Below are 24,777 nucleotides of genomic sequence, written 5' to 3'. Positions count from 1 at the left end.
TGCATTTATTGTAGGCTCCTGTTAGGAATTGAATAGTGTCCTCGAAAATATATGGTACCTATGAGTTTGACCTTATTTGGAAACAAGGTCTTTGCAGATTTAATCAAATCAAGATGAAGCAATACTAGGTTAGGATAGAATGGACCTTAATCCAATGACCGGAGTCTTCATAAGAAGAGGAAATTTGAGCACAGAGATAAATAAGAGATAAATATATAGATGGGAGAACACTATGTGACGACAGAGACAGAGACTAGAGTGATACATTTACAAGCTAAGGAAGAAGAAGGATTGTCTGCAGCCACCAGAAACTAGGAAAAGACATGGAAGTGTCCATGGCCCTGCTGAAACCTTGGTTTAGGACTTTTAGCCCCCATCTGTGAAAGAATACATTTTTTGTTGTTTTCTAGTTTGTGGTACTTTGTTACAGCAGCCCTAGGAGACTAGTACAGCAGTATGTGGTTATATCTTATTTTTTATCCATTCAAATATTGATTCATTTGTGCTAAAATATTTTCTTTAATGTTTCTCATCCTGAAGACCTGCTAGTGATGAAGTCTTTCAGATCTATTTATACCTATTTATCATCTATATGTCTATCTATCTATCTATCATCTATCTATTATACGTCATTCTTGGTGTATTTTATATTATTTTGTTGATTTTCTTTTTTATTTTTCCTATTAATTTTGCCTTTATTTTTGAAAGATATGTTCTCTATGTATAGAATTTTAGGTTGATAGGATTTTTTTCTTTCAGTGCTTGAAAAATGTTGCTCCACTTCTCTCTTGAAATATTTCTGCTGAAAAATCTGTTGCCATTTTTAACTTTGTTCCTCTGTATATAATGTGTCCTTTGTCTCTGGCTGCTTTTTAGATTTTTTTTTTATCATTTGTTTTGAACAATGGCTTATAATGTGCCTTGGTGTGATTTTTTTTCATATTTCTCTATTTTGGTTTTGTTGGGCTTGTTAGGTAAATTAGTAGATCTGGTGAGAAGACAAGGAGTTTTCCTGCCATTGCATATCTACTAATATTTTCTTATGAAGTATGAGGCCTTGTCATCTGTTGAGACATCAAGAGGAAGATAGTAAAGGTAGATTTATGTTCAGTGTGACTATGAAAAAGAAGAGGTAAATGGTGTTCTCTAAAAGTCAGAAAACAAGTATACTCATAATTTTGATAGGACTATTTACCTCAAAAACTCTGCCATTTACTATACTTCAATAAGCCAGTCTTCCTCTTCCTCCAACTTATTTCAGATATTTCTTCATTTCAGCTTATAAGTTAGTTTCTCAGAAAATGTTTGGCTCTACTTCCAATCTAAACCTGAACTATTATTATGTGTCATATTCTATTTAATATTATTTTATAATATTTTATTAATATCCAATAGCTTCCTTTTCAACCAAAGAATACATTCCATAAAATAAGAACTCTGTCAATTTTGTTCACAATGCCTATTGTACCTAGTCCATAAAGATATCATACAAAGGTTTATAGAGTTTTGAACAATGAACATAAGTCTTCCAACCCCCTCTTCTTCCAAAAGAGAATGGTTGCATTAAGGTTCTCAAAAGAAAAGAGAGAAAGACATGTACAAAGATATTAAATAATAAAATAACACAGATATTTAAAAAGTTACAAGATATTTTTATAGACTATTGTTTGAGTGAATATGGGAATAACATTTTTTGAAAATGAGAATTAGTAATCTAGTTTTGTATATTAAGGAAACTGATCTTGGTTAGTGTTTCCCAAAATCCTGTGCTCTGCAAAATGTCAGTAGATTTTCTGGTGCAACAAATCATTTTGTTATCAAACACTTTTGGAAAACTCTTTCTTTATTGAAGGATGTACCCAAACAATTAATGAATTTAATACCACACTATCAAATAGGATAGTGTGGTATAAAACAGGTTCCATTTTTGTTTAATTATTAAACTCATTCTCACTGAACACATATTAACTCATCAGTAAAAATTATTAGTTCTAATATTCTGCAATGGTTAAAAAATAACATGATAACTATTGAGGTCATTGTTCATTTAAAACAAAGACCTAATTTTTAGTTGTTAAAGTGTTAAATTCCTTCTTTCTCTTTTCCACTAACTTTTGATTCTCTTTAAAAAATTATAAATCATGGGGACTTACCTGGTGGCACAGTAGTTAAGAATCTGCCTGCCAATGCAGGGACACGGGTTTGATCCCTCGTCCAGGAAGATCCCACATACCGTGGGGCGACTAAGCCCTTGTGCCACAACTACTGAGCCTGAGCTCTAGAGCCTGTGAGCCACAGTTAGTGAGCCCACATGCCACAACTACTGAAGCCCACGTGCCTGGAGTCCATGCTCCGCAATAAGAGAAGCCACCACAATGAGAAGCCCATGCACCACAACGAAGAGTAGCCCCTGCTTGCAGCAACTAGAGAAAGCCTGTTCGCAGCCAAAAATAAAACTAAAAAAAAAAAACAATAAAAAAGTAAAAAACAAAAAAAAAACAAAAAAATTATAAATCGTTATAATTACAAACCAACCATCATCCCTAAAAACATGTCAAGGCTAAATTAGACCTTTTAAGTAAGTACTTACGTTAGAAATGGAATTTCTACTCTCAAGCCTGTTTAAGAAGTTGTATTTTTAAGTTAGCTAAGTACTTAAACTAAAATGTGGATCAAATTAATGCAAGCCAATAATTTGATTGAAATCATCCAAAAATCAAGAATATTTTAAAATCAGTTATCTGTATCCAGTCTTATCTGACATTCCAAATTTCAGACCTTGAATTCTTATTTTTACAAATAAAAGTAATAAAAATACAACTCAAAAATAGCATAGGGGCTTCCCTGGTGGCGCAGTGGTTGAGAATCTGCCTGCCAATGCAGGGGACACGGGTTCGAGCCCTGGTCTGGGAAGATCCCACATGCCGCGGAGCAACTGGGCCCGTGAGCCACAACTGCTGAGCCTGCGCGTCTGGAGCCTGTGCCCCACAACGAGAGGCCGTGATAGTGAGAGGCCCGCGCACCGTGATGAAGAGTGGCCCCCGCTCGCCGCAACTGGAGAAAGCCCTCGCACAGAAACGAAGACCCAACACAGCCATAAATAAATAAATAAATTAAAAAAAAAATAGCATAGATAGTTGTTCCATTTCAACTAAACAACTCAAAAACAAGTTTAATGCAGAACAAAGTTTCTAACGCTTCTGTTAAAAACATGTAGAGGATGTCTAGGCTCCTGACAGTGATGTGTACAATAAATGTAATTGTGCTTTTTTTCTTGTTTTGTTTTACTTTAAACCCACATCCTCTGGTTATTGAAGCTAAAATTAACATGTTTCTTATTCAGGTGGCAGTGTTACATATCATCTTGAATTATATCACATGGACCATTCTTCTAACAAAACTTTAAACCTCGGGGCTATTTTTTATATAGATAAAATCTTTGAACCAGGTATAAGCAAGACTTGTTCTAGGACCTTAAACAGGAATTAATAAGTGGTGTACCCAGATCCAGTTATGTACCCTACAGTCTTGCATATTCGATCACTTAAGTAGTTAATATTTCTAATCCCTTTATCTCTCATTTTTAACCACACTAGGATCCTTTGTTGTTGTATGTGTGGATTTCTTAGATTGAATGTTGGATTTATTTTGTTGGAATCTGGCATAGTAGTCATATTAAAATATTCAAGGCCACTAAATAGGCCTTCATTCATATGTTAATCTCTAGTAAACAGAAATGGAGTTCTCTCTGGACATTCTTCCATGTGATGGTTTCATATAATATATCTGTTACTGAGTCCAATCTTGTACTGCTCACCACACAACAGGCCAATAAATCGAGAGACAAGTTGTTGAGGCAAGAAATAGCGACTTTATTCAGAAAGCCAGCTAGCCAACACCATGGTGCACCTAGTGTCCCAAAGAACCACCTTGCCTGAGTTAGAATTCAGGCTCCTTTTATACACAAAGGGGAGGGTTAAACATTTCCTGGTTCTGGTCAGCCTCCAAAGGGGATGTGTTAATTTCTTCCTCCCTGCAGTCTTTCACAGGGGCCCCTGATCAGGATGTTTCCTGTGAGCTAAACAAAGTTATCTTAGCTTAATGCTTATTACCTGGGAGGCAGGGTTCCCAGACATGGGCCATTATGTATAATTTAAGCTCATAGGCAACATTCCTTTAGTGTTTAACTTGTAATAGAATACTAAGTGTTCTTCCCTGTTACATATCTACCACATAGGGACATACTGGGAGCTAGCTTATTTGCTTACGCAAATAAGCACCTGTTTCTTGTTTGTAGGGAATAGACTCCAGCCTCCATAACCTTCCCTGAGTTCCAAAGGGCAGATTCGAGCAGTTGCTAATCAGGGAAGGGAGGAGATGCAGAGACAAGGGAGGAGTAGTCAAAAAACAATAGTGCAGCCTTGGGTCAGGGTCTAGGTTCTGCCTCAAGGGATATACATAACAATATCTTTAAGCTCTTCTGAAGAACTAAAACCCCCACCAAATTGAAGATGTTCCAGAGAGAATGTTTGATAATCTCGAAGCTCATCAAGAGACCACCTGAGGCCAGATTAAAGGAACCAGGGAAGCTCATCAGGAGACCACCTGAGGCCAGATTAAAGGAGTGCAAGCCCTACACACACTCTGATCCTTATCAGCCACTCCACCCATGAACCACTGCTATAAAACTCCTTAGCAAATCCCCCGTGGTTGGGACACAGTTTTTGAGGCACAAGCCTGCTGTGTCCCCCTTTGCCTGGCAAAGCAATAAAGCTATTCATTTCTACTTCACCCAAAACTCAGTCTTCGAGATTTGGTTTAGCACCAGTGCACAGAGGTCCAGTTTTTTCATCAAGACAAATCTTGTGGGTTTTTATGTGTTTCAAACACTACTTCATCTAATATTGCCTCTGCTTCATTTTCTCCTTCCATTCCTTCTGGGACTCCAATTGTACTTATATTTGACCTTCCCATTGTAACTTCTATGTCTCTCATAAGCTTTTCATTATCTTCCATAATTTTGCATTTTTGTGTCACACTCTGTATAATTATTTTGACCATATTTCTACTTCTCTACTTCTTTTATATGTATCAAATACACAGTTAAATCCATCTATTGATTTAGTATTATTATATTTGCTTGTTATAAATTTTATTTTATTTGCTATGTTACTTTTGTAGCTTCTAATTACCAACAATTTCTTTGTTCAGCTTTAACTTCTTTGAATTAATAGTCATAATTGTTTTACATTCTGTGTCTAATAATCCCAAAATATCCAAGCATGTGGGTTGTTTTTACTACATTTTATCTCTTGACTCTCATTTTTTGTGTCTTATATTCTACTTTCTTTTCTATTTTGCAATAGAAAATGATTATAAATATAATACAAGGCCTAGAATAATGATATGATCCTCTGAGAAGATTTTTGTTTACTTCTTCTGAGCAATTCAGGTACAGTCAGTGGAAGATCCTCAATCTAAATGCAACCAAGATTATAAGAAGCCAAGCCTCTAGTTTACTCAAGAGCTGTCTCCTTGTTTTGTGATGCCTTCAAAGTCAGTTTGGCTTTGAAGCTTTCTTTTTTTCTTATCAGAAAATGACTTCAGGGCAAAGGAGTTCTGAGTATTAGTGTTATTTTTCTGAGTTCTATTCTGAGATACTAGATTTGTCCTAGCTATGCCTCAGTATCTTGTTAATATTTTTGTGGTTTTAAGATGATTGTAAATATGTTTTGTTTAGATGTTTAAGTTACCTTCAGCAGGACAATTGTTCTAAATTACCTATTTTACAATTACGGTTTGCCAATGTCTTTCTTTTTATTCATGGTTTTATCAAACTTATCTCAGATGTACTATATAGTTTGAAGAAGATAGTAATGAAGGGGGCATTTATGATATCATACTGAATTGTTTATCATATGGAGATATTTATGATATAGGGACAATGGAAATTGTTGACAAGCTTTCCAGAGGATATCAACAGAAAAGAGTCAAACTTTAGAATTCTGCTGATTTTTCTTTTGTGGAGATGAACCTTCCATTGGGTGTCATGGAGAACCATGGTTTTGGACAATTTTAAGTCATTAGAAACTCCATAAAATTATTTTTCTACTGTAATTCAGAAATCACTATTAATTTCCTGCTCTCTTCCACGTCCCAACTTATAATCTTAAGACTTTTAGGGAAAGACCTGAAAAGTTATTTCTCTTCACATAAACATTTGAGAAATATATAGTAAACCAAATAAGTGTCAAAGTTAAAAAACTGAATCACAATACTATGTATTTTTGAAATATTTTTACCAGTTGAAATGTGTTGACTCTGAGTTTTGAGTACAATGTAGACAATGAATATAGAGAAAGAAATTAATGTAAATATAAAGTAATTAGAAACAGGAGAACTTATATTCCCATAAACATAAGTTCATTGTACAAAGGCATGCTTACATACATTTAGATTGGTATGTCTACAATTCCCACAATGATTTTGATTCCATTAAGAAGAAGTTCTGGTGGCAATATAAAATTTATTTAGTTTAATATTATCAATGTGATATAATTTCATAATTAAGATTAGAAAAGGTGAAGGGAGCAGAGGACGATCACTAAAGACAGAATTTGTTATTTTAGAAATGGATAACACATTTTCAATCCCTGATTATGAAATTTTCAAAAGCTAAGCTTGATTTGGAGTTTTTGTATAGATAATCTGTCAATCCTTCAATCCTCCCTCATACCCGCAAGCTTTTCTTCAGAATTGACAAGACCTTTTCTGATTAACACTTAGAGCAGAGAACTAAAATTCAAGCAGTCTGTATTTTGAGACTATGTTTGTTCTTGAAGACACTGTTAGCAAACGGTTCTTGTGATGATTTCTCCATCTTGACAAAATTGGGGGAGTGGGGGCAAGGCTGGTATACTGCTTTTGAAAATCCAAGTTGTTGAAGCTTATGTACCAAAGGGGAAATTCAGTACTTATCAAGTCTTAAAAATATGTAGGCCTGAAGACCCACAGAGATGAATGAAAGGTAGGAAAAGAAAAGTCTGTAGGATATATGAACCTCCAAACTATTTTTCTATAATTGTCAAATCCCCAGTTGCAAGTTGGAGAAGGGGAAGAATTCTGAATCATTTCTACTTAACTTTCATAAGTTTTACTCTGTGCAATATTAAGATTTTACAAATACAATGCATTTTAACATGCTCTCTTTTTTAGTAATGTAATTCAGTTTTGGAGGAAATTTAAACATCTAAGGAGAAGATAAAATGAGCAAAGTTATAATATATATATTGCTTTATCTTTCATTTACTCTCATCTCATGTAACCTCTGATATTCATATTCATATTCAACATACACACAAAGAAAACATAAAGGGTTCCCCCTTAAACTCTTTCCAAAATAGAATAACATACAGCCTCAATGGTTTACACTATTTGCAGAGAAGAGAAGATAGGGAGGGTATCCTCCTGAGGTTATTGGGAGTTCTCATAACTCACCAAAGTGGCTTCACTGTTCTAAGCTTTTTCTTTGTCTCTCCCTGTCTCCTACTCCCTTTTCTACTTTCTTTATGTTTGTAGCACAAAGAAAAAAGCATGTAGCTCTCTTCTTTCTGTGTCCTGACACTCCTCATCTTTTACAATCTCTGTGTTTTGAATGGTCTACCTTCCCTTCCTGACTATAACTTCCATGAGGGTGAAGAATGTGCAGCCTTATTTAGTTTGTAGTATATGGTAAAGAGTAGGTACATTCAATGAACAATTGGAGTAAGTAGCTTTCAACAAGTTGTTGTTACAAATGATGCCTGGGTAACAGTTCTGCTTCTTCATGTTACACATCTGAAATCCAATAAAGGTTTCATTCATTTGGATTGGAATGCTCTCTAGTCTTTAAGATGTTATCTTTAAGATAAACATACCATAGAGTTGATAAGGCTTTTATGTATAAAATATGACATTGACTGTATTTCATAGACACTGGAGAACAAATAGTGTGGAAACTGGAGAACAAATGTTGTGGAATCTAACACAGGTTCTCAATATGGAAAGAGGAAAGTAAAGAATGGTAGGGGTAGGCACCAAGAGAGAGGAAAGATGATTTGACAGAAAAAGTGAAGCAAGAAGGAGGAAACAAAACTTACCTGTGTCTTACCTCTTTCCTGAATGGTCATAGGTCTTTAAAATCTATTGATAAATGATTTGACTTTTCTATGATTCACTCAAAAGTAAAGAGTCAATCAATCTACCTATTACTGTTCTAGAGTCACTTATGGATCCTAGAAGGTTGGGTGATGCTTCTACCTCTAAGTATTCTTTATTCCTCCTTCAAAATAGAATGCCTTCCAGCAGTATAATTTTTTGAGAAAATTGTTTGACACCCCTAAACTTTAGCTATAAAATGAGTTTAAATATATATATCCCAAAGAGTTATTACGAAGATTAAATAAGATAATTTAAAGTACCTGAACGTGGTTGTACTAGAAGCTCAATAAATGTTAGCTATTATTATCACTCTTATTGTTACTTTCATCAATGTTGTGTTTGCCAAATGGTTAAATATATTAAGACCATGTATTTAAAAGTTTGAGTAAAAAAATAATGTAAAAATAATATATGGTCTCAATGCTAAGCTGATACAGTAGAAATGATTTTTCAAGTGGGATGAATGAGTAATTGGGAAGAAGAACATAGTTAAGGGTCATGAGGAATGCTCAGGAGAGAGTATAAATGAAGGCATTAAAGATATCTTTTTCTTATTTTATAACTGAGCCCTGCCTGGTCTTACCACCCTCAGAAAGACTCTGGAATGTTCCACTAGCTGTCACTCTAGGAAAGTGTTAAAATTCAATATTCTTATCCAAACTTTTCAAAAGCCATAGTTATAAAGTCTGCATTGGCTGTCACATTCCAGCTTCTTTCATAAGTGTGTTTGAAAAACCAATAGAGACACTGTGAAAATCACAATATTTTCAAAAGGAAATGGAGCAAGTGAATAAAAAAAAAACCATATTTGGGAGGCAGAGTATTGGTAATACAGAACAATTATGATGAAATACATTATTAATTTCAAAATAGTTTCTTAAGTGTAAAAATGCTCTCTTAGAGATATGGGAAGCTACTTTGAAAAACATGGGTCTAAAGAGAAAGAAAAATAAGTGACTATCAGGGCAAAAAATCTTTAACACCATGTCACATAATGAGAGAAATTGACTGGGCAATATACAACCAATTAAGGAGACACAAGAAATGAAAAATTCATTGACATATACTAGACAATGATCATAAAGTTATCTCTTCTCAAATTTAGGGTAGTTATATGCAAGAATAATTGGTAATCTCTAAGGTTGCTGTTGGGATTTATCATCTGTCAGTCAGAGTACTGACACGACTTTCTTAAGAAAACAATAAAAACTTGAGGGGGAAAAGGAGTATTGAATTTTCTGACAAACAAGTGATGATTTACATTGTTTTAAGACTCTCTAGTTCAGTATGACATGATTGTGCTCAGGGAATAAAAGAAGGAAGATTTGAAAAATTCAAGTATTATCTGTTCTAAAGTAAATAGAATATTCTGTTCCTATGTTGTCTTTTTTAAAATGAGAGACTCTTCCTCTTTCCTCTCTATCTACTCATTGTGAAAGCAAATTCTCTCTACCTTTGAACACTCATATATCATGGCTTAGCTCTTTCCACTATGTAACCTTTAATAGTGTATTAACTATCACTTCTAAAATCAGTATTAATGCCTAACCTAGAGGATTGTAATGGGAATTAAATCCATAATGTGTTTTAAAAGACTTCTTAAAAAGCACATTCCTCCAGAACTTATTTTCCAATCTTTCCTCTAAAACTCTTTCAGGATTATGCATGATATAATTTTAGTCTCATATTATTCTATTTGTGCAAATTGCTTGATAAATCTTGTCTAGGGCTCGATTTTTGTCTTTTATCAGCTATGACACCCAGGAAGTCTTGTTAGTTGTTGTTATATTGACTTTGTGAAGGAATTCTAGTATTTTTTTTTAACTGATACTGTCCATTCATAAAATTATTAAAAATTTTATTGAATGCCGTTGGGAGAAAAAGTATAAAGAACTTGGAAATAAGACTAAAAGTTAGACGGTGCATCTTTTGGTCTTAAGGGGCCAAATTGCTCTAATTACTCTTTACCATTGATTAAAGGTATGAGACTTGGTAAAATTACATTTTAACTTGTAAATTTTTATTTATAATGAAGCTGGTACTTTTTGTCCAGTAGAAAAGGTAACTACAAAGTTTGAATTTTATTGCCTTGTTAGGACAGCCAGTTTTGCAGGACAACCAGTAATCTGGTTTTGTATCTCACTCAGTTGTATTCTAATATTAATTCATGGATTGCCTACAAATGTACAGATCTTCAGGTGCTCTTTGAATCAGACTTAACATTTTATTTCTTTACTCGTTAATTAATGAGTTGAATAAATTGGCATATATTCTCTTCATTTGTAAGAAAGTCATCAGTGTTTAACTTTTTGAAGATTATATTTTAACTATGGGCTCTAGGCCCAGAGTTGGACTAGGTGCAGATTTTCAGGTTTCTTATGCTTTTTTTGCCCAGAGCTACAGATAGTAATAGAAAATATTCTAAATTCCAAGGGAGAAAGTATATTTCTTTGCTCAAAGAGGATAGAGATAATAAAACTTGAATAAGGAAAACACAATTTTGGTTAAATGAACTGTAAGGATTGTTAAAAGCTGTTTGTAAGGCTGTTGAAATGTAGGAACACTGAGACAAGACCTAATAGACTATGGAATAAAAAGTTGGTAAAATATTTATGTGTGCACCAATGTATCTCATTTAGTTTAGTTTAATATCAGAGAGTGACAAATTATTTTTGCCCAAATGAATTCCACATACTGCTTTAAGAATGAAAAAATTGCATAAACACTTAAAGGTCTTGTTTTAATTTTACTTTTCCTAATTAAAAAACAAATTCAAAAGAGGTTGGAAGATCTCCTCAGAACCAACACACACTTCCTTACTCACTTTTATCGGCAGTTCTTGATAAGGGTAGTCTGGGTTCCACAAATTGGAAGACTGTCTTTTCCTAGTTATGCTGCTTTCCCAGGATAGGGCTGTGAGGAACTTGTAGAAGAGCAACCATAGCAATCATTTTGATTTTGATTTGTTTGAGATTAAAAAGAGAGATAAAATGTGCATAATCACAAACTCTCAATCTATCCCTCCCCCGCACCCTTCCTCCCCGCCCCGTAACCATAAGTTCTTTCTCTAAGTCTGTGAGTCTGTTTTTGTCTTGTAAATAAGTTTGTTTGTATCGTTTCTTTAGATTCCACATATGATATCATATAATGTTTGTCTTTGTCTGACTTACTTCACTTAGTATGATAATCTCCAGGTTCCATCCATGTTGCTGCAAATGGCATTATTTCATTCTCTTTTATGGCTGAGTAATATTCCATCATATATATATATATATATATATATATATATATATATATATATATATATATATATATATATATATATATATATATATACCAGATTTTCTTTATCCATTCATTTGTTGATGGACATTTAGGTTGCTTCCATGTCTTGGCTATTGTAAATAGTTCTGCTAGGAACATTGGGGTGCATGTATCTTTTCGAATTAGAGTTCTCATCTTTTCTGGATATATTTCCAAGAGTGGGATTGCTGGATCATATGGTAGCTCTATTTTTAGTTTCTTAAGGAAACTCCATACTGTTCTTCATAGTGGCTGTACCAATTTACATCCCCATCAGTAGCGTAGGAGGCTTCTTTTTCTCCACACCCTTTCCAGCTTTTATTGGGGTTATAAAAAAAAAGGAACTTCTGCAATATACGATAACATTGATGAACCTAGAGGACATTATGCTAAGTGAAATAATCTAGTCACAGAAAGACAAATACTGTATGATTCCCCTTATATGAGGTTTCTAAAACAGTCAAGTTCTTACAATCAAAGTGTGGAATGATGATTGCCAGGGGCTTGGGGGAGGGGGATGTGAGAAGTTACTAATCAGTGGGCATAAAGTTTCAGTTAAACAAGATGAATAAGTTCTAGAGATCTGTGGTATAACATTATGCCTGTAGTTAACAGTAATGTGTTGCACACAAGAATTTGTTAGGAAGGTAAATCTCATATTAAGTGTACTTACCACAATAAAATAAAATTTCTAAAAAACTAAAAATAATGTGTAAAATCATACAGGAAGAACCATTTCCAACATCCCCTGTTAATTTAGTCCTCTTTTTAATAGATTGCATTCATTAATTATAAATGGTCCTATAACCTAAAGCCACCTGAGCATATGGAGAAAAGTCTTGGTAATAGAAGCACATTCTGCTCCCACTCAAGAAACAGTAAGCACAGCTATCTGAAAAAATAATTCTTTACTTCAAGACAGTGAATTATTCTTTGATAGTCAATATTACTCTAGGTGAAAAATTGTAGACTGTAATCATACTAGAAGTAAAACCATCAAGATTTTTCAGCATTTCTGCAAACATTCTTTTTAAAATATTATTTACAAAATTAGCAAGGAAGGGTCAGCTAATTAAACTGTACTCCATTTCTTCTGTTCCAGGTTCTCTATCTGGTTTCTCATGTTATTTGAAAAATGTCTACACACAGATTAAATATCAAGTTATTTCTGTGACTTTTAAGAGGACAAAATAATCTTTTAATAACACATTTGCCTTGAGAAAACATAACAGAGTTTATTTTCTTTATAAAATAGAATGTCACCTTGAATTATTTTTTTACAAGAATTACTTTTTACATTTATTTCCATCTTTAAAAAATAAAACATTTATGATTTACCCATATTTTTTAAAACAAAGAAGTCTAGTACTCAGATGGAAACCATTATCTCTGGTTAATCTCCATATTTTGCAACCTATAATTAAATGTATGGCTTACAATCACATTAAAAGTTTATTGAGCATTATCTTTATTTGTGAAAGTTATATAAAAATAAAAGTTAACCACTTTTCTGATGTGATTTAGCTAGTAAACTCCCTGAAGGCAAAATGACTACACAGGATATTTCTCAATGTCTCTTTTAAGGAGTTGGTAATGCCATCTCTTAAGTCAGGAAATGCAATACAGCACAGATGCTCATTTTTATCTTTATCAGGTTAAAACTTAGCTGGATATCTTAAGGAGGTCTCAATGTCCTCCCAAGAGAGTATCCAACAACACACTACAATAATCTGCTATCCTCTGTTCACACTTCACTCAGCTGTTTTCTTCTCTCATCTAGGTTTAAATACCTCTCAATTCCAACTGCAAATATATAGTTAGCTCTCCTAAATTGTGTTTATCATAAAAAGACAACCAATCACACCTGTAAAATTATAGCCATAGAAAATAAATCCTTTGAAATCTCCAGTGCTTAGGAAATTTAGTCAAAACAGTTTTATTGGGTTTCTATTTTAGATCTAGGTTAAATATTATGATTTAAACCTAAACCTGTCATTTAATTAGGAGGAATGAGGAAAAAGTCTATTGACAAAGGTCTCAAATAATAGTTTACTGATAAACAATAAAAAAAAAAACAATTGTTTTTTGGTTCCAGAGGGGGAAAATAAAGTTATGTAATTACTTAATAATTATAAATCTACTGGGACCAATACAACAAATACCTTAGACAGGTGATTTGATGGTACAATAGATAATAACTGAACATTTGTTTATTCTTTCTCCCATTCAATACAAGAATTAAGTACATACAATATATTAGACATTAGTCATTTGTAAATTCATTAAATAAATATATTCTGGATAAGTACAATGTAGTAGACAGTGCTTGCTGCTGGAAAACCTTACAGAGTTGTTTACAAAGCTGACAGATAAGCAGAAAGCACAGATGACTACACAGGTAACTACAATGAAATGTAAATATTACCATGATAAAAGTGTGTCATTGGAGCATGGGACTGGAATGGGGGCTCTTAAGTCAGTGATGAGGTCAGGAAAGTCCTCCACTGTGAGAAGACTCTTACTCTCAAAGTTAAAGAACATGTAGGATGAATCCAGGAAAAGAGAGGAAGGACATGTATCCTAGAGATAGAAAATAGTAAGTGAAATTGTGCAGAAATTTAGAATTTTTAAATTTTCCTCACTGGTACAGTGAACATTTAGAATAAACTAGCAAGAAGGGGGTAGAGATAAATTCAAGACTAGATTGTTAACAAATCTTCAAGGTCTGTCTTATTTATGTATTAGTGTTTTATCTTATATTAGTAGGGTGTTAACCAGGCAGTAAGATGTCTGTATTCATGTCAGAAAGGTCTCTCTGCTAAAATTGTGAAGAATAAATTCAGTTGGAACCAAAATAAAGGTGAAAAGACAAATTAGAAGGTTATTGCAGCAGTGCATGAAAGAAGTAAGAGTGAAAGCAAAATGGATAGAGTGGGAGGGGGAGGTTTGAGATACAATTAAATGCAGACATGACAAGACTTGGTTATTCACTGTGGATAATAAAGAAGAAGGGGTTGAAGATTATAGTCAGATTTCTGAGTTTGGTAACTGTGAGGATGGTTGTATTACGTATTGAAAATGCAAGCAGGTTCAGTGGGATTAATTGAAAATAAGTTCAGTATTATAGGTGTCGAGTTTGAGGTATCTATAGAATATCCATTTGAAATAAACAAAAAGCAAATGGGTATATTGCTGTCCATTTTACAGAAAATTTTGAGCAGGACAGTGATTTTGAAGACACCAGTCTGTAGTATTGGTTATTTAAGCTATGGTTGTGAATTAAATTGACCAAATGATGTGTACAGTGTAAGAAAAGAGGATTTAGGACAGAAGCCAGAAGAATATTACAATCTAATTACAAGTAAGAGAGAATGAGAGAATATAAAGTGAGAAAGAGTACATATGTAGTGTAGTGGCATGAAAGTGAAAGAGTGTTTAAAGGGAGGTTTTCAAAAGTGTCAGATGTGGCCACAGTAAAACAATGTAAGGATGAGAACTGTCCATGGTGAAGGTGAATAGTGGCAGTGCTAAGAGGAGTTTAGTGGATGGATGATGTCAAATCAAAATTGTAGTCAATTTAGTAATGAATAGGAAGCTGAGAAAGCAAAAACCATATACCTTAAAATGATTTGGCTATAAAAAGTAGGAAATAGCACTATGATATCTAGAAGCACTTCACAGCATCAAAGCAATGCTATGTATGTACATATGTGTGTATTTACATATATATGTACATATGTATTTCTTTTTACTGAAAATGAGAAAAAATATGCATGAATGTGATTGTGAAAATGAAGGAGAAAGTTTTAAACACACAAGTCAGCTGGGATAGTTGATATTAGAACATGTTTTGCAAGAAAAATAGAAAACAACATAATCCAGATAGGAGGTAATTAGAAGTAATACTATCCTAAACCTGGTGTGGGTATATACTGGAGGGATTCCAGAAGGATAAAGACATAATTAAATGTGTGTTTTAGATGTAGTATTCTGGATTCACTGTGAATGTGAATTTCAGAGGGGCCAGCCTTGAGGAAAGGAAGCCAGGTAAGGGTGTAATGAAAAATTTCAATCAACAAGTGATCAAGACATAAACAGAACTGGTCATTATAGAAGCAGGGATAAGGGAAATAACGCAAGTTTTGAGTAAGTAAGCAGAATCTATGAGACTTTGTTTCTGACTAGATATTATGAGTGATCTGATGATAGAGGTGAAGTACTGGAACAAGTATAGAAAATTTTGCATTTTTCCAAATTTGATGATTAAACAATTAGAAAACAAGTATTTATTGAGTGCCAACTGTGTACTATATATTATGTAGAGCTGGGGGTCGGAGCTAATCAGAAAGATAATGCACAAATACTTAAGGTAGTGTTTAGTAAGTGTCTTAGAGGTATGAACAGTGAGTAGGGGAACCTCTAGAAACAACGTGCTATAACCTGGAGCTAGTAAGCACAAGAAGGACAAGTTTAAGAGAAATAGAAGAAAGAGAAAACTATGTGTATAGGGCCACCTGCCAAGAACAATGACCTTTGGTCGAGGAATAAGCCTGCCTATGACAAACACACAAGAAGGAAACAAGTGTTTCAAGAGGTGGAGAGAAGGACTCTCTCAACTTTATTTTCCCACTTCCTTTGAGTCTTATTTTGCTAATGGTCTCCTCATAGGCTGTACTCCACCATCAGAAGCCAGAGAGCTTGTTGAAACTTACTGACACAGTCTATATATATCAACTTTCTTGGACATGATCAAGGTCATGAACAGTGGAGAATGGATCTGGCATGTGGGTAATAGAAGATATCTAGCAGGAAATATTCAGATTTGAAGATACTAAGCTTGAGATAATTCACCCAAAAAGAACTGTCTAGTATGTATTTGTATATTGGAATCTGGAAGTCAGCCAAGGCATTAGAGCTAGAAACTACACCTTATATATTGATGGTTTTCAGATGACTTTACAGATAACAATTGCCACAATTTATTGAATACTTACTGCATTACAGTATTTTCTATAACTTCAAATATTTATATATTTATATAACTTATCTTTATTACACAAACTCTGCATTTTTCACATGAAGAAACTGAATTTTTTTAAAAATTCTTATAATTCATGCAAATAAGTTGCATAACTAGGTCTATTTAGCACTAAGGTCTTTCTATAATCTCAATCCCTTCAATACTCATGTCATAGTTGATATTTTAATTTTACCAATTTAAAAATACAACTATTCAAAGAGATCCCAACAGGATGATTTTTTTTCCTTTTTTTTAACTGAAATATCTTGAGAGTTTGGCATGTAATAGGAATTTTATAAGTATTTCTTGAGGGAGTTAAATGAATTGGCCAAGATCTTACACTAAGTTATTAGTGGGATCAGATTGCAACCTCACATCCCTACCTTTTGTGTTACTCCTATCAATCCCATGAAACCAGTTCTTTAAAAAGAATGATTTTTAACAGATATTAATTACAGTAGATAAATATAATGTGAAAAGAATTATATCATCTGAACAATCAGAGAAAATGATCCATCACATATATTGAGGGTAGAAGAAACTAAGCATTTATATTGTGGAATGAGCAATGTCTTTATTAATCTGGCAATTAGTCATTGTGCTAGAGAGAGCATTCCTGGCTGAATTCTCTGGAGAGAGATGGAGTTGACTTTATAATGAATTTTGTCCAGCAAGAATAAAAACACAAAGTTATACTGGCATTTTGTCTCTAAAAGAATTAATGACAAGTTTGTCTTATCTCTGACAGCTCATAATTGTAATAATGTGAAAAAAACATGAGTCAACTGTCATAGCTAAATTTTCCCTTGTCGACTTTTAAGTGTCCACAATTATGCTCTAAATTTTATCAGGGTCTAGTAAATAGTATCTTCTCTCTAAATGTGTGTTTTTTTTTTTCTTTAATTGTGAAATGCGGTCAGTAGTCTAACATTATTATATAATAACATATGCTCATCTGTAAGATTTTGCCTGAAACATAGTCTGATGTCCTTTAGATGACATATATGTACATGGTCTAGAAGGTGTTGTCAAATGTTTCCTTGAGCAAATTACCTAAAGGAGTACTTCTTGGCTAGGTCTATCTCCACATCTTCTGTCTCTGCCTTACTTTATTCTTTAGAGAACTTTTCCTTATTTGAAATTATACATTATATATTTATTTATTTGCTTACTCTTGGTCTTCCAATAGAATACCCAAAAATTACATTCTTAAATATATACTAAACAATGATGAACAATTACATATATATAAAATACACATATATGTGAATATTCATAACACCACTGTTAGTAATAGCCCCCAAATGGAAACAAACCAAGTGTTCATTATTGGTAGAATAGAAAAATATCTTGTGATTTATTCCCACAAAGGAATAGTTGCATATCAATGAGAATAAATTAATTGCAACTATACACAACACAGGTGACCCTTATGAGAGTTGATATTGAGCGAAAGAAACCAGACACAAATTCGCATGTTATGAGTCCATTCGTATAAAGTTCAACACAGAAAAACTTAGTCTATGCTTTTAGAAGTTAACATAGTGGTTACCTGTGGGAGGTGTCATGACTGGATGGGGTTGTGGGGAGAGTGGGGAGCTTCTGAAATACTCATTTGCTGGATTGTACTATGTTAACTTGATTAAACTATATAATTATATTTCTATCCCTTTTCAATATAATTCCAAGTTAATATTAAACAAAAGAGGAACTTTAACATCAGCAGTCACCATTATTCTCAGTCACCACAATAAATACGGGGAAGAACAAACACAATGGTGCCCCACAGGTCCTAGACTGTCTTTTCTGTTACCTACTCTACATTCAGCTCATCTTTCTACCTGCTAACCTTACTGACCAACAGAGACTCTAGGCCCACTACACAGATACTTGGCTATAAGTCATATGGGGGTAGCTGCATTAAAGCAACAGCATCACATAAACCTCCTTACAAGATCCCCATTCACGACCTCACTTTGGCAGAAGAAGGTTGTTGGAATTTTTTTTTTCTGGGTAAACTCCAAGTTAACTTTCTCAACAGTGCCTTAGCCAAGTTGACTAGTGACTCTTTCTATGATTCCCTGACTCTTCATTCCAGACCTTCATTTTTCCAGTTCCTCCCACATGTCTGTAAAGTATAACCTCACAATAAGTTCTTTATTCATATGTTTCTCATATTGATTCAATTTCCTTCAGTGAACCTTGACTGATTTATTGGTAACTTTCCATTTCTTGATCTGGGTGTTTGTTACATGGGTGTGATCCCTTTTGGAAAAATTAATTAATCCTTATATTTAAGATTTTTATACTTTTCCAATTACATTTTATGATTTAGTTAAATGTTTACTTATAAACTCTTTGCAGGAATGAGAAAAAGTTTTCACAAGGTATTGGATCAAATTCAATTTTACTCTCACAACAGATATGTACAAGCTATATATTCTTCCATGGGAATAACACTGTTTACCTTTTTATCTAAGACATCCATGTATCATTTATGAAAAATTCTAAAGCAAGAATTTATTATATAGTATTGTCTAATATGGTCACTTCAAAACTAATTAAATGCTTTCTGCAATGCCACCTGTAGAAGGTTTCCTTCAATTTGAAAAGGTATATTACCTTAAAGAACTAGGTGGTTTACAAAAATCAAGTAATTTCATGGGTTATCACCTGGTAATAAAATTGAGCTGATTAGACATCTGATGCAATTAAAAATCCCAGACTCTTTACCCAGCTGCCCTTACTAACCAGCAAGGAAATATAAAGATGAAACAAGGTGTGTTTTTTGAATAATAGTTATTGACCAAGGGAAAAATCAGAGTGAATATCTATTCTATAGATGCATGATAAGCTGAATAATGGCCTGCAGAGGAATCCAGTTTCTAACCCTTCTAACACATGAATGTTTACTTTATATAGCAGAATGAACTATGCAGATGAGATTCTTGAAGGACCTTGAAATGGGGAGATTATCCTGCATTATCAGGGTGGACCCTAAATGCAATTACAAGTATTCTTGTAAGAGAGAAGCAGGGGGAGATTTGACAGAGGGAAGAGGAAGAAGGCGATGTGGAAATGGAAGCAGGAGTAGAAAAGGCAATGTCATGTGGGTCCATGAGCCAATGAAATAGGTCAGTCTACAGAAGCTGGAAAAAGTAAGGAAATGGTTACTTACCTAGAGTTTTCCAAGAGACCACAACCCATCTGACACCTTGATTTGGGCCCAGTGAAACCCATTTCTGACCTCCAGTATAATAAAAGAATAAATTTATATTATTTTAAGCCACACAGTTTGCAAGAGTTTGTTAAAGCAGCCATAGGAAACTAATGCAAGAAGGGAGAAAAAAAAAAAAAGAAGGGAGGAAGGGGCTTCAAGAAGTTAAATCAGTACATGCATGAGAAATAAGCATGCCTTATAAACAGAGAGAAGAAGGCAAAAAGAAACCCAAACGAAAATAATGGTAGAATAGTTTGCAGTCTTCTAACTTAAAGAGAGATGGGCTCCAAAACACGGTGAGAATTTAACCACATAGAACTAGAGTTCTCAGTCTTGATCATATTCCCCACATAAGACTCCGGTAGCCTTGGTCATAGGAGACCTCTGTCACCCATGACAATGATATGACAGTAAAAAGCCCAAATGCAATTTAATTAAGCTATAATTAGAGGCCAGGCCACACTTGGCATGGTAACTTCTCTATGAGGAAAGCCCGAGGTGAAGTTTGCTAATTATTTGAATCACTCTACAAGAATGAGGTCAATGTGAGAAATATTCTGAGATGGTGTCTACAGTTCCTCTTCAACTTACATCCCTATAAATTCATCATAAATTGAAAATTCCATGAGTTAAAAATGTATTTAACACATCTAACCTACTGAACATCGTAGCTTAGTATAACCAACCTTAAGCAAGTTCAGAACACTTACACTAGCCTATGGTTGGGCAAACTCATCTAATACAAAGCCTATTTGATAATAAAGTGTTGAATGTCTCATACAGTTTATTGAATACTGTACTAAAAGTGAAAAAACAGAATGGTTGTATGGGCGCAGAACGGTTGTGAGTGTGTCAGTTGTTTACCCTTATGCTGGCGGGGCTGAGTGGGAGCTGCGGCTTGCTGCAGCTGTTAGCATCATGAGAGAGGATTGTACCGCATATCACTAGCCTGAGAAAAGATCAACATACAAACTTTGAAGTATGTTTTCAACTGAATATGTATTGCTTTTGAACCATTGTAAAGATGAAAAGTCGTAAGTCTAACCATTATAAGTTGGGGACCCTCTGTACTTATATATTATAAATATGAGACATGTAAATATCTATCTATGCACACACAGAGAAATAGGTTTGAGCCTGTGTACTCTAGCTTAGAGATATTGCTGTAAGCCCCAGAGGTTTGTTCTTAAAATTATCTGCACCGTTAGGTGATTCCTATAAGCCATTTCAAACATTCTTGATGTCACACAACTGGAATCAGTTAACAAGGGTCTCTAGAACATTCTCATTTTTCTAGCCCATCATTAAGGTTGTCTTCCTTGGATTTTTGCTCTGCTTCTAGTTTTTCCATTTTCTGACTTTTACTTATTTTTATTTATAGACTTGATTCAATCTTCAGAATGATTCACCTCCCTCATTTTCCCTGATTCACACTGGATTACAGCTAGGACTACCACTTGGACTCATTCTCTGGAATATGGGCTTAGGCAATTCTAGTGCAGGAAAGAGTTTAACTCAGCAGGACTGTGTTGCCCTACCCCTGCACGTTCCCTGGAAGGGCTTGTTTTAATGTAACTGTGCTAGAATATTCTGTCTCATAAGGTTGTTTGTGTAAGCCTGAGGCCTTGTGACATGCTGTACCAGTTTATCCAGTTTATGCTAATAATGTTATTTATGGTAAACACTTCCTTTCAATCAGGGGGCTAGAGCTGCAGTAACTGAAATCAGTCACACAGGCACTGTTTAGACTACATGATTGTAGCTGACCCCCAGTAAATCCAGGACAGCCAAGCCTAGTTAAACTTCCCTAGTTGGCAACACTTCACACTTGTTGCCACACAACGCTGCTGGAGGAATTGAGCTCATTCTGTGCTACCCCAGTGCAAGGGATGCTTAGAAGCTTACGCCTGGTTTCCTCTGGGCTTTGCCTCATGAGCCTTTTCCCTTTGCTGATTTTCTCTGCATTCTTTCACTGTAATAAACTGTAACAGTGAATATAAAAACCTTTAAGAAGTCCTGTGAGTCTTTCTAGTGACTCATCAAGCTTGAGATAACCTCAGGAACCCCTACCACAGCTTATCTCCCAGAGTTAAGTCAGCAAAGGTTTTTCTCATGCACTCCTGTGGATGGTGCTACAACTTCATTCTTGCTCATTTCTCCAACAAAGTGCTGAACAGAATATAGTTATAGCAAATAAAAAAATTCAGTAATAGCAGAAAGCAATTTAGTAATAGGAGAAAGAAAACCTGTGAGTTATTCTTACACCTCTGTTAATATTTTTCATTGTTTTTTTACTTCATTATGTGACTGAGAAAAACTTGTACCAGGAGGGAACTGGTCATCTCTGATATTTTCTTGTGTCTTCTTAAGCTTGCATTACATTCTTATTTTTAGTCCATGGTTTTTTTGCAATAATTGTTTTAACCTACTTCCCTTTTTGTGGTGATAAGTTAAAATAAGCTAATATAGTCTATAAATGCACTTTACAAATCACAGATGAAGAGGTCTTAATGGATAGAAAGGTACATAATTGAATGAGGGCTCCACCCTCAAACCCCCACATTTTGAGTTAATTGTAGTTAAATTGTGTCCCCCCCAAAATTCAGATGTTGAAGTCGTAACTCCTAGTAGCTCAGAATGGGACTGTATTTGGAGATAAGATCTTTAAAGCAGCAATTAAGGTTAAATGAGGTCATTAAAGCAGGACTAATCCAATCTGACTTGTGTTCTTATAAGAAGAGATTAGGACACATAGAGAAAAGACCGTGTAAGCACACAGTGAGAAGGCAGCTGTCTTCAAGCCGAAAAGAGAGGATTCAGAAGAATCCAACTCTGCTGATGCTTTGATCTTGAGCTTCTAGCCTCTAGAATTGTGAGAAAATAAATTTCTGTTAGTCATCCAATCTATAATACTTAGTTATGGCAGAGCAGCTCTAGAAAACTAATACACTCTCCAAACTGTAAAACTACTAATGGACCTTTAGTATAAATAGCAAAACTGTATGTGATTATCTGATATATGCACTCAGGAAACAATTATGAATCTGATATTAAATATTGGACAACAATTTTTTCCTAGTATTTTAGAAAAAAATGTATGTCTGCTCTAGAGTTTCTTATAATGTAAATTTCTATGTGAGTGATTCTCGGCCTATAGGCCATGCACCAGGTGACTGAAAGTTGAATACAGTAAATTTATAAATTTATTTGTACAAATAATAACTCTAGACTGAATAAATAATCCCTGTACACAGCTATATTTCAGACTTTCAAATGTATGTAAATGATACTCTGATTTCAAGATACAAATCATTTATAAGTATTTCTACTTAAATGATTGTACTATTGTGCCATTAATTAATGAATTCTAAGAAAAAGTTATCATGTAAGAGTCCACATGTTTTTCATGTTATAAAGAAATAATTATACTGAATGTATGGAATCTGCATATGGATATCACCTTCAATTTTAAATAGAGCTGGGAAGTGTGTGTCTTTTTCTTTGGAAAAATAACACAATATATGACCTAGAATCATAGAGAGAAAAGATATCTTCTGTATTATTGATTTTAAAATCTTTATTTTCATATGAAGAAAAAAAAGCTGAGACATTTATTACTACTTAACTGAGCTAATACCTGAGTCCTTTAATCTAGTAAAGGCAATATAGAATAGTTGTTTGTGACCTCTGAAGTTGGTTTAAATGTGTTCAATTTCCAGCTTCACAATTCACTAGCTGTGTGATATTGAGAAAACTAAATTAATGTCTCCATCTCAATTTTCAAACCTACAAAATGGGGCTGATGAGTTTCCTTCATAAGAATTTTGTGAGAATTAAAGGAGAAAAAGCAGTCAAGGCACTTGGCACAGGGTCTACTAAAAAAACAGTGAGCAAAGGTTTGGCTACCCCATTCCTTCTAGCATTAAGCTAATTTTCCTCTACAAGCCCTTTACTGCATTCACTCACCCAGTCAACTTCTACCCTGGATACCGAAGAAACAAAGTAATTCTAAGAATGATCTTAAGACTTAGAAAGAAAAGTATCATAGCTCCCTAGCAGGAACCAAATCAACTTAAACTGTGCTAATTTCCCTGAAACTAAGTACTTGGACTTAAAGCTACAGGACACCTTCCTTCTCTGATGCACTTCAGTGACTCCTGTGAAATTCTTAATTTTTTACTGAACCTAAAGCCTTTCAGAGAGTCAAAACATGACAATTGGAAGGCAGTTTGTCATTGACTTCAAAATATCTGTTTGTGTCTTTATTCCAACACTGCCTTGTAATCGTTTTCTTTTTGAAAACACAAATGGTAAATATCAAAGAGAAAGAATTAATGTGTATAAACCTCTTATAAAAAATCATCGATCTTTTCCATCTTCAAATAAGACATAACACTGTTGGGAGTGAGGACAATGTCACCAGGTTAACAATTTAATTTATGAGAGTACATACACAATTGCACATTGCAAAGGAGACTGGGCTTGCTCTAATCATCAGCCAAATCAATGCAGGATGATAATGGAAATCAGCCCTTTAAAAACTACCAGGTAAATTATTACTCAATCCGTCAGACAAAGAATATTTCTTTATTAATTCTCACTCAACATTCAACAGGATACTTTACATGACTTAATAATCAGTTACTTATTAACATATTTGTAATTATTTTCTTTCATTTTACACCAGCATATTGTATCTTATTTGATTGTTTCTGCTTTTCCCCACCTCCACCAAAATATTTTGGAATGAAAAAATTTACTTTTTATGGTCTTCTGACATTTCCAATTACCAAGTATTCTCATTCGTGAGAACAATGGCTGATAAATTCATAAAATAAGACAGAAAACCATAAATTGAATAACATATTTATAGAACATTATTTCAGCTGTGTATTGCAGAACATTTGAGTGTATAACTAAAAATCAGCTGAGACAAGTGATACATCTTTAGAAGAAAACAGTGCAAACTGACAATGTAGTAAGTACTCTTTTCTTTTTTTTTTTTATTAATTAATTAATTTATTTATTTATTTTT

General features: G+C 34.0%; 2 long non-coding RNA genes across 2 annotated transcripts in view; both read left to right on the top strand.

The window, feature by feature from the left end:
* Positions 1–24,777, top strand: part of LOC309625364 — a 410,807-nt gene that overhangs the window by 193,496 nt on the left and 192,534 nt on the right. The gene's annotated exons all lie outside the window — the stretch shown is intronic.
* LOC309625369 overlaps positions 11,377–24,777 on the top strand; it is a 38,493-nt gene continuing 25,092 nt past the window's right edge. Inside the window, exon 1 of the long non-coding RNA XR_014242490.1 lies at positions 11,377–24,720. This is a non-coding gene — a long non-coding RNA (uncharacterized lncRNA). The remainder of the gene's footprint in view (positions 24,721–24,777) is intronic.

The sequence above is a fragment of the Balaenoptera borealis genome (assembly GCF_965194805.1).
Source record: "Balaenoptera borealis genome assembly, chromosome: 3".
Lineage (NCBI taxonomy): Eukaryota > Metazoa > Chordata > Mammalia > Artiodactyla > Balaenopteridae > Balaenoptera > Balaenoptera borealis.
Note: the sequence above shows the minus strand (reverse complement) of the source record. Positions and strands in the feature narration are given on the sequence as shown.